The sequence below is a fragment of the Mesoplodon bidens genome (genome assembly GCF_964165515.1).
Source record: "Mesoplodon bidens genome assembly, chromosome: X".
Taxonomy (NCBI): domain Eukaryota; kingdom Metazoa; phylum Chordata; class Mammalia; order Artiodactyla; family Ziphiidae; genus Mesoplodon; species Mesoplodon bidens.
The window spans coordinates 117,860,717-117,871,763 of record NC_138163.1 but is presented as its reverse complement, the minus strand read 5'-3'; the positions used below and the strand labels follow the sequence as shown (position 1 = coordinate 117,871,763).

Below are 11,047 nucleotides of genomic sequence, written 5' to 3'. Positions count from 1 at the left end.
ATTCTGGTTTCCTCAGGGTATACGCCTAGTAGTGGGATCGCTGGGTCATGTGGTAGTTCTAGTTTTAGTTTCTTAAGGAACCTCCTTACTCTTCTCCCTAGTGGCTGTATCCATCGGTGTATGCCACCGACAGTGCAAGAGCGTTCTCTCTGCTCCACACCGTGTCCAGCAGTTGTTCTTTGTTGATTTTCCGATGATGCCCTTTCTAAATGGTGTGAGGGGATAGCTCGGTGTAGTTGTGGTGTGCATCTCTCTAATGGTTAGTGAAGTAGAGCCGGTGTTTACGTGCTTGTTGGCCAGCTCTGTGTCTTCTTTGGAGCATCGGCTGTTTAGGGCTTCTGCCCATTTTTAGAGCGCGTTGTTGGCTTTTTTAATACCGAGCAGCATGGGCTGTTTATATGTTTTGGAGATTGATCCCGAGTCCGCTGCTTCGTATGCAAATACTTTTCCCGTTCTGAGGGTTGTGTTTTCCTCTTGTTCTTAGTTTCCTGTGCTTAGCAAAAGCTTTTAAGTTTCCTTAGGTCCCAGTTGTACATTTTTGTTTTTATTTCCATGACTCTAGGAGGAGGATTACAAAAGATCTTGTTGTGATTTACGTCAAAGCCTGTTCTTCCTGTGTTCGCCTCTAAGAGTTTCACAGTGTACAGTCCTGAGTTTAGGTCTCTGTTCCATTTTCAGATTATTTTTGTGTACGGTGTATGGGAGTGTTCTTACTTCATTGTTTTACATGTCTTGGTCCAGTTTCCCCAGAACCACTTACTGAAGAGACTCTTCTTTCTGCACTGTGTATCCCTGCCTCCTTTGTCATAGATTAGTTGACCATAGGTGCGTGGCATTATCTGAGGGCTTTCTATCCGGTTGCATGGATCTGTATTTCTGTTTTTGTGCCAGGCCCGTCCTGTCTTGATTACTGTAGCTTTGTAGTACAGTGTGAAGTCGTGGAGTCTGATTCCTCCAGCTCCGTTTTTTTCCCATCAAACTGCTTTGGCTATTGGGGGATTTTTGTGTCTCCATACAGATTTTCAGATTTTTTCGTTCTAGCTCTGTTTTAAAAAAAAAAAAAATGCCATTGGCAATTTGAGAGGGATTGCATTGACTATGTAGACTGCGTTGGGTAGTATAGTCATTTTCATAAGATGGATTCTTCCGATCCAAGAACATGGTATGTCTCTCCATCTGTGTGTATCTTCAGTCTCATTCATCAGTGTCTTATAGTTTTCTGCATACAGCTCTTTTGTCTCCCTAGGTAGGTTTATTCCTAGGTATTTTATTCCTTTTCCTGCAGGGGTAAATGGGAGTCCTTCCTGATTTCTCTTTCTGTGTTTCCTTCATTAATGTATAGGAATGCAAGGGATTTCTGTGCATTCATTTTGTGTCCTGCCACGTCACCAAATCCATGGACTAGCTCTACTAGTTTTATGGTGGCCTCTTTAGGATTCTCTAAGTATAGTATCATGTCCTATGCCAAGAGGGACAGTGTTGCTTCTTCTTTTCCAATTTGTCTTCCTTTTATTTCTTGTGCTGCTCTGATTGCCGTGGCCAGAACTTCCAAAACCATGTTGAATAACAGTGATGAGAGTGGTCATCCTTGTCTTGTTGCTGATCTTAGAGGACATGCTTTCAGTTCTTCACCAGTGAAAATGTTTGCTGTGGGTTTGTCGTATACGTCCCTGATTAAATTGAGTGAGTTTCCCTCTAAGCCCACATTCTGGAGGGTTTTTTGTTTGTTTGTTTTCTTTATCGTAAATGTGTGCTGACATTTGTCCCAAGTTTTTCTGCATCGATTGGCATGATCCTATGGTTTTTCCTCTTCAGTTTGTTCGTAGGGGGTATCACGTTGATCTGCGTATTTTGAAGATTCCGTGCATGCCTGCGATAAAGCCCACTTGATCATGAGGTATGACACTTTTAATATGGTGTTGGATTCTGTTGGCTCCTATTTTGTTGAGCCGCTTTGCTTCTAAGCTCATCAGTGATATCGGGGTGTAACTTCTTTTCTACTCTCTTTTGCCTGGTTCTCGTAACAGGGTGATGGTGGCCTCATAGAAAGAGTTTCGGAGTGTTCCCTCCACGCCAGTCCTTTGGAAGAGTTTGAGAAAGGTGGGTGTTCTTTCTCTTCTACGTGTTGGATAGCATTAACCTGTGAAGCCATCTGGTACTGGACTTTTATTTGTTGGACGATTTGTAATCAGACTCTCAGGTTCATTACTCGCACTGGGTCTGTTCATACTCTCTGTTTCTTCCCACTTCAGTCTTGGAAGGTCGTCGTACCTCTCTAAGAATGTGTCCATTTCTTCCAGATTGTCCATTTTATGAGCATAGAGTGCTTGTAGTCGTCTCTTAGGATGTTTTGTATTTCTGTGTTGTCCGGTGTAACTTCTTTTCCATTTCTAATTGTATTGATTTCAGTCCTCTCCCTCTTTATCTTGATGAGTCTGGCTAAAGGTTTACCAGGATGGTTCATCTTCTCAAAGAACCAGCTTTTAGTTTCTTTGGTCTTTGATAGTGTTTTCTTTGTTGCTGTTCCAGTAATTTCTTTCATTTTTTTCTCTAACTTTTTATTGACAGTCCCAACTACCTTCAGAGTTGGTTGTCTATTTAGTAAACGATCAGTTGAGATGAACACATCTTCCTTTTATCGTATGGGCTTTTGAGTTTTTGACGTTCACTTCATTTTTTTATACAGCAGGTTCTTATTAGTTATCCATCTTACACATAGTACTGTATGTATGCCAATCCCAATCTCCGAATTCATCACACGAGCACCAGCACCCCGTCCACGTTCCCCCCTCGGTGGCCATACGTTGGTCCTCCACATCTGCGTGTCAGTTCTATCCTGCACACCGGTTCATCTGTACCATTTTTCTAGGTTGCATGTATGTGCGTTTATATACGACACCTGATTTTCTCTTTCTGACTGGCTTCACTCTGTATGACAGTGTCTAGGTCTATCCACGCCTGTACAGATGAACCAACTCAGTTCCCTTTCCTGGCTGAGTAATATTCCATCGTATATAGGTACCACATCTTCTTTATCCATTCGTCTGGGGATGGGCCTTTAGGGTGTTTCCATGACCTGGCTATTGTAAATCGTGCTGCAGTGAACACTGGGGTGCATGTGTCTTTTTTCTTTTTTTTATTATTAGTTTCTGCTTCAGAACAAAGTGAATCAGTCATACCTATACATCTGTTCCCACATCCCTTCCCTCCTGCGTCTCTCTCCCTCCCAGCCTCCCCATCCCACCCCTCCAGGCGGTCACAAAGCACCGAGCCGATCTCCCGGTGCTATGCGGCTGCTTCCCACTCTCTATCTACCTGACGTTTGGTACTGTATATATGTCCCTGCCTCTCTCTCGCTTTGTCACAGCTTACCCTTCCCCCTCCCCATATCCTCAAGTCCATTCTCAAGTAGGTCTGTGTCTTTATTCCTGTCTTACCCCTAGGTTCTTCGTCACATTTTTTCCCCTTAAATTCCATACATATGTGTCGGCATACGGGATTTGTCTTTCTCTTTCTGACTTACTTCACCCTGTATGACGGACTCTAGGTCTGTCCACCTCGTTACAGATAGATCAGTTTCGTTGCTTTTTATGGCCGAGTAATAGTCCATTGTATGTAGGTGCCACGTCTTCTTTATCCATTCAGCCGATGATGGACGCTTAGGTTGTCTCCCTCTCCGGGCTGTCGTGAATAGAGCTGCGATGAACATTTTGGTACATGTCTCTCTTTGAATTCTGGTTTCCTCAGGGTATACGCCTAGTAGTGGGATCGCTGGGTCATGTGGTAGTTCTAGTTTTAGTTTCTTAAGGAACCTCCTTACTCTTCTCCCTAGTGGCTGTATCCATCGGTGTATCCCACCGACAGTGCAAGAGCGTTCTCTCTGCTCCACACCGTGTCCAGCAGTTGTTCTTTGTTGATTTTCCGATGATGCCCTTTCTAAATGGTGTGAGGGGATAGCTCGGTGTAGTTGTGGTGTGCATCTCTCTAATGGTTAGTGAAGTAGAGCCGGTGTTTACGTGCTTGTTGGCCAGCTCTGTGTCTTCTTTGGAGCATCGGCTGTTTAGGGCTTCTGCCCATTTTTAGAGCGCGTTGTTGGCTTTTTTAATACCGAGCAGCATGGGCTGTTTATATGTTTTGGAGATTGATCCCGAGTCCGCTGCTTCGTATGCAAATACTTTTCCCGTTCTGAGGGTTGTGTTTTCCTCTTGTTCTTAGTTTCCTGTGCTTAGCAAAAGCTTTTAAGTTTCCTTAGGCCCCAGTTGTACATTTTTGTTTTTATTTCCATGACTCTAGGAGGAGGATTACAAAAGATCTTGTTGTGATTTACGTCAAAGCCTGTTCTTCCTGTGTTCGCCTCTAAGAGTTTCACAGTGCACAGTCCTGAGTTTAGGTCTCTGTTCCATTTTCAGATTATTTTTCTGTACGGTGTATGGGAGTGTTCTTACTTCATTGTTTTACATGTCTTGGTCCAGTTTCCCCAGAACCACTTACTGAAGAGACTCTTCTTTCTGCACTGTGTATCCCTGCCTCCTTTGTCATAGATTAGTTGACCATAGGTGCGTGGCATTATCTGAGGGCTTTCTATCCGGTTGCATGGATCTGTATTTATTGTTTTTGTGCCAGGCCCGTCCTGTCTTGATTACTGTAGCTTTGTAGTACAGTGTGAAGTCGTGGAGTCTGATTCCTCCAGCTCCGTTTTTTTCCCATCAAACTGCTTTGGCTATTGGGGGATTTTTGTGTCTCCATACAGATTTTCAGATTTTTTCGTTCTAGCTCTGTTTTAAAAAAAAAAAAAAAAAATGCCATTGGCAATTTGAGAGGGATTGCATTGACTATGTAGACTGCGTTGGGTAGTATAGTCATTTTCATAAGATGGATTCTTCCGATCCAAGAACATGGTATGTCTCTCCATCTGTGTGTATCTTCAGTCTCATTCATCAGTGTCTTATAGTTTTCTGCATACAGCTCTTTTGTCTCCCTAGGTAGGTTTATTCCTAGGTATTTTATTCCTTTTCCTGCAGGGGTAAATGGGAGTCCTTCCTGATTTCTCTTTCTGTGTTTCCTTCATTAATGTATAGGAATGCAAGGGATTTCTGTGCATTCATTTTGTGTCCTGCCACGTCACCAAATCCATGGACTAGCTCTACTAGTTTTATGGTGGCCTCTTTAGGATTCTCTAAGTATAGTATCATGTCCTATGCCAAGAGGGACAGTGTTGCTTCTTCTTTTCCAATTTGTCTTCCTTTTATTTCTTGTGCTGCTCTGATTGCCGTGGCCAGAACTTCCAAAACCATGTTGAATAACAGTGATGAGAGTGGTCATCCTTGTCTCGTTGCTGATCTTAGAGGACATGCTTTCAGTTCTTCACCAGTGAAAATGTTTGCTGTGGGTTTGTCGTATACGTCCCTGATTAAATTGAGTGAGTTTCCCTCTAAGCCCACATTCTGGAGGGTTTTTTCTTTGTTTGTTTTCTTTATCGTAAATGTGTGCTGACATTTGTCCCAAGTTTTTCTGCATCGATTGGCATGATCCTATGGTTTTTCCTCTTTCAGTTTGTTCGTAGGGGGTATCACGTTGATCTGCGTATTTTGAAGATTCCGTGCATGCCTGCGATAGAGCCCACTTGATCATGAGGTATGACACTTTTAATATGGTGTTGGATTCTGTTGGCTCCTATTTTGTTGAGCCGCTTTGCATCTAAGCTCATCAGTGATATCGGGGTGTAACTTCTTTTCTACTCTCTTTTGCCTGGTTCTCGTAACAGGGTGATGGTGGCCTCATAGAAAGAGTTTCGGAGTGTTCCCTCCACGCCAGTCCTTTGGAAGAGTTTGAGAAAGGTGGGTGTTCTTTCTCTTCTACGTGTTGGATAGCATTAACCTGTGAAGCCATCTGGTACTGGACTTTTATTTGTTGGACGATTTGTAATCAGACTCTCAGGTTCATTACTCGCACTGGGTCTGTTCATACTCTCTGTTTCTTCCCGCTTCAGTCTTGGAAGGTCGTCGTACCTCTCTAAGAATGTGTCCATTTCTTCCAGATTGTCCATTTTATGAGCATAGAGTGCTTGTAGTCGTCTCTTAGGATGTTTTGTATTTCTGTGTTGTCCGGTGTAACTTCTTTTCCATTTCTAATTGTATTGATTTCAGTCCTCTCCCTCTTTATCTTGATGAGTCTGGCTAAAGGTTTACCAGGATGGTTCATCTTCTCAAAGAACCAGCTTTTAGTTTCTTTGGTCTTTGATAGTGTTTTCTTTGTTGCTGTTCCAGTAATTTCTTTCATTTTTTTCTCTAACTTTTTATTGACAGTCCCAACTACCTTCAGAGTTGGTTGTCTATTTAGTAAACGATCAGTTGAGATGAACACATCTTCCTTTTATCGTATGGGCTTTTGAGTTTTTGACGTTCACTTCATTTTTTTATACAGCAGGTTCTTATTAGTTATCCATCTTACACATAGTACTGTATGTATGCCAATCCCAATCTCCGAATTCATCACACGAGCACCAGCACCCCGTCCACGTTCCCCCCTCGGTGGCCATACGTTGGTCCTCCACATCTGCGTGTCAGTTCTATCCTGCACACCGGTTCATCTGTACCATTTTTCTAGGTTGCATGTATGTGCGTTTATATACGACACCTGATTTTCTCTTTCTGACTGGCTTCACTCTGTATGACAGTGTCTAGGTCTATCCACGCCTGTACAGATGAACCAACTCAGTTCCCTTTCCGGGCTGAGTAATATTCCATCGTATATAGGTACCACATCTTCTTTATCCATTCGTCTGGGGATGGGCCTTTAGGGTGTTTCCATGACCTGGCTATTGTAAATCGTGCTGCAGTGAACACTGGGGTGCATGTGTCTTTTTTCTTTTTTTTATTATTAGTTTCTGCTTCAGAACAAAGTGAATCAGTCATACCTATACATCTGTTCCCACATCCCTTCCCTCCTGCGTCTCTCTCCCTCCCAGCCTCCCCATCCCACCCCTCCAGGCGGTCACAAAGCACCGAGCCGATCTCCCGGTGCTATGCGGCTGCTTCCCACTCTCTACCTACCTGACGTTTGGTACTGTATATATGTCCCTGCCTCTCTCTCGCTTTGTCACAGCTTACCCTTCCCCCTCCCCATATCCTCAAGTCCATTCTCAAGTAGGTCTGTGTCTTTATTCCTGTCTTACCCCTAGGTTCTTCGTCACATTTTTTCCCCTTAAATTCCATACATATGTGTCGGCATACGGGATTTGTCTTTCTCTTTCTGACTTACTTCACCCTGTATGACGGACTCTAGGTCTGTCCACCTCGTTACAGATAGATCAGTTTCGTTGCTTTTTATGGCCGAGTAATAGTCCATTGTATGTAGGTGCCACGTCTTCTTTATCCATTCAGCCGATGATGGACGCTTAGGTTGTCTCCCTCTCCGGGCTGTCGTGAATAGAGCTGCGATGAACATTTTGGTACATGTCTCTCTTTGAATTCTGGTTTCCTCAGGGTATACGCCTAGTAGTGGGATCGCTGGGTCATGTGGTAGTTCTAGTTTTAGTTTCTTAAGGAACCTCCTTACTCTTCTCCCTAGTGGCTGTATCCATCGGTGTATCCCACCGACAGTGCAAGAGCGTTCTCTCTGCTCCACACCGTGTCCAGCAGTTGTTCTTTGTTGATTTTCCGATGATGCCCTTTCTAAATGGTGTGAGGGGATAGCTCGGTGTAGTTGTGGTGTGCATCTCTCTAATGGTTAGTGAAGTAGAGCCGGTGTTTACGTGCTTGTTGGCCAGCTCTGTGTCTTCTTTGGAGCATCGGCTGTTTAGGGCTTCTGCCCATTTTTAGAGCGCGTTGTTGGCTTTTTTAATACCGAGCAGCATGGGCTGTTTATATGTTTTGGAGATTGATCCCGAGTCCGCTGCTTCGTATGCAAATACTTTTCCCGTTCTGAGGGTTGTGTTTTCCTCTTGTTCTTAGTTTCCTGTGCTTAGCAAAAGCTTTTAAGTTTCCTTAGGCCCCAGTTGTACATTTTTGTTTTTATTTCCATGACTCTAGGAGGAGGATTACAAAAGATCTTGTTGTGATTTACGTCAAAGCCTGTTCTTCCTGTGTTCGCCTCTAAGAGTTTCACAGTGCACAGTCCTGAGTTTAGGTCTCTGTTCCATTTTCAGATTATTTTTCTGTACGGTGTATGGGAGTGTTCTTACTTCATTGTTTTACATGTCTTGGTCCAGTTTCCCCAGAACCACTTACTGAAGAGACTCTTCTTTCTGCACTGTGTATCCCTGCCTCCTTTGTCATAGATTAGTTGACCATAGGTGCGTGGCATTATCTGAGGGCTTTCTATCCGGTTGCATGGATCTGTATTTATTGTTTTTGTGCCAGGCCCGTCCTGTCTTGATTACTGTAGCTTTGTAGTACAGTGTGAAGTCGTGGAGTCTGATTCCTCCAGCTCCGTTTTTTTCCCATCAAACTGCTTTGGCTATTGGGGGATTTTTGTGTCTCCATACAGATTTTCAGATTTTTTCGTTCTAGCTCTGTTTTAAAAAAAAAAAAAAAAAATGCCATTGGCAATTTGAGAGGGATTGCATTGACTATGTAGACTGCGTTGGGTAGTATAGTCATTTTCATAAGATGGATTCTTCCGATCCAAGAACATGGTATGTCTCTCCATCTGTGTGTATCTTCAGTCTCATTCATCAGTGTCTTATAGTTTTCTGCATACAGCTCTTTTGTCTCCCTAGGTAGGTTTATTCCTAGGTATTTTATTCCTTTTCCTGCAGGGGTAAATGGGAGTCCTTCCTGATTTCTCTTTCTGTGTTTCCTTCATTAATGTATAGGAATGCAAGGGATTTCTGTGCATTCATTTTGTGTCCTGCCACGTCACCAAATCCATGGACTAGCTCTACTAGTTTTATGGTGGCCTCTTTAGGATTCTCTAAGTATAGTATCATGTCCTATGCCAAGAGGGACAGTGTTGCTTCTTCTTTTCCAATTTGTCTTCCTTTTATTTCTTGTGCTGCTCTGATTGCCGTGGCCAGAACTTCCAAAACCATGTTGAATAACAGTGATGAGAGTGGTCATCCTTGTCTCGTTGCTGATCTTAGAGGACATGCTTTCAGTTCTTCACCAGTGAAAATGTTTGCTGTGGGTTTGTCGTATACGTCCCTGATTAAATTGAGTGAGTTTCCCTCTAAGCCCACATTCTGGAGGGTTTTTTCTTTGTTTGTTTTCTTTATCGTAAATGTGTGCTGACATTTGTCCCAAGTTTTTCTGCATCGATTGGCATGATCCTATGGTTTTTCCTCTTTCAGTTTGTTCGTAGGGGGTATCACGTTGATCTGCGTATTTTGAAGATTCCGTGCATGCCTGCGATAGAGCCCACTTGATCATGAGGTATGACACTTTTAATATGGTGTTGGATTCTGTTGGCTCCTATTTTGTTGAGCCGCTTTGCATCTAAGCTCATCAGTGATATCGGGGTGTAACTTCTTTTCTACTCTCTTTTGCCTGGTTCTCGTAACAGGGTGATGGTGGCCTCATAGAAAGAGTTTCGGAGTGTTCCCTCCACGCCAGTCCTTTGGAAGAGTTTGAGAAAGGTGGGTGTTCTTTCTCTTCTACGTGTTGGATAGCATTAACCTGTGAAGCCATCTGGTACTGGACTTTTATTTGTTGGACGATTTGTAATCAGACTCTCAGGTTCATTACTCGCACTGGGTCTGTTCATACTCTCTGTTTCTTCCCGCTTCAGTCTTGGAAGGTCGTCGTACCTCTCTAAGAATGTGTCCATTTCTTCCAGATTGTCCATTTTATGAGCATAGAGTGCTTGTAGTCGTCTCTTAGGATGTTTTGTATTTCTGTGTTGTCCGGTGTAACTTCTTTTCCATTTCTAATTGTATTGATTTCAGTCCTCTCCCTCTTTATCTTGATGAGTCTGGCTAAAGGTTTACCAGGATGGTTCATCTTCTCAAAGAACCAGCTTTTAGTTTCTTTGGTCTTTGATAGTGTTTTCTTTGTTGCTGTTCCAGTAATTTCTTTCATTTTTTTCTCTAACTTTTTATTGACAGTCCCAACTACCTTCAGAGTTGGTTGTCTATTTAGTAAACGATCAGTTGAGATGAACACATCTTCCTTTTATCGTATGGGCTTTTGAGTTTTTGACGTTCACTTCATTTTTTTATACAGCAGGTTCTTATTAGTTATCCATCTTACACATAGTACTGTATGTATGCCAATCCCAATCTCCGAATTCATCACACGAGCACCAGCACCCCGTCCACGTTCCCCCCTCGGTGGCCATACGTTGGTCCTCCACATCTGCGTGTCAGTTCTATCCTGCACACCGGTTCATCTGTACCATTTTTCTAGGTTGCATGTATGTGCGTTTATATACGACACCTGATTTTCTCTTTCTGACTGGCTTCACTCTGTATGACAGTGTCTAGGTCTATCCACGCCTGTACAGATGAACCAACTCAGTTCCCTTTCCGGGCTGAGTAATATTCCATCGTATATAGGTACCACATCTTCTTTATCCATTCGTCTGGGGATGGGCCTTTAGGGTGTTTCCATGACCTGGCTATTGTAAATCGTGCTGCAGTGAACACTGGGGTGCATGTGTCTTTTTTCTTTTTTTTATTATTAGTTTCTGCTTCAGAACAAAGTGAATCAGTCATACCTATACATCTGTTCCCACATCCCTTCCCTCCTGCGTCTCTCTCCCTCCCAGCCTCCCCATCCCACCCCTCCAGGCGGTCACAAAGCACCGAGCCGATCTCCCGGTGCTATGCGGCTGCTTCCCACTCTCTACCTACCTGACGTTTGGTACTGTATATATGTCCCTGCCTCTCTCTCGCTTTGTCACAGCTTACCCTTCCCCCTCCCCATATCCTCAAGTCCATTCTCAAGTAGGTCTGTGTCTTTATTCCTGTCTTACCCCTAGGTTCTTCGTCACATTTTTTCCCCTTAAATTCCATACATATGTGTCGGCATACGGGATTTGTCTTTCTCTTTCTGACTTACTTCACCCTGTATGACGGACTCTAGGTCTGTCCACCTCGTTACAGATAGAT

At 43.4% G+C, this 11,047-nt stretch overlaps 1 long non-coding RNA gene across 1 annotated transcript in view; it reads left to right on the top strand.

Annotated features, from left to right (window-relative positions):
* The first annotated feature begins 2,025 nt into the window (after nucleotides 1-2,025).
* The window catches only part of LOC308608423, a 59,891-nt gene continuing 50,869 nt past the window's right edge, over nucleotides 2,026-11,047 (top strand). Inside the window, exons 1-5 of the long non-coding RNA XR_014014164.1 lie at nucleotides 2,026-2,100; nucleotides 5,553-5,634; nucleotides 5,765-5,837; nucleotides 9,290-9,371; nucleotides 9,502-9,574. This is a non-coding gene — a long non-coding RNA (uncharacterized lncRNA). The remainder of the gene's footprint in view (nucleotides 2,101-5,552; nucleotides 5,635-5,764; nucleotides 5,838-9,289; nucleotides 9,372-9,501; nucleotides 9,575-11,047) is intronic.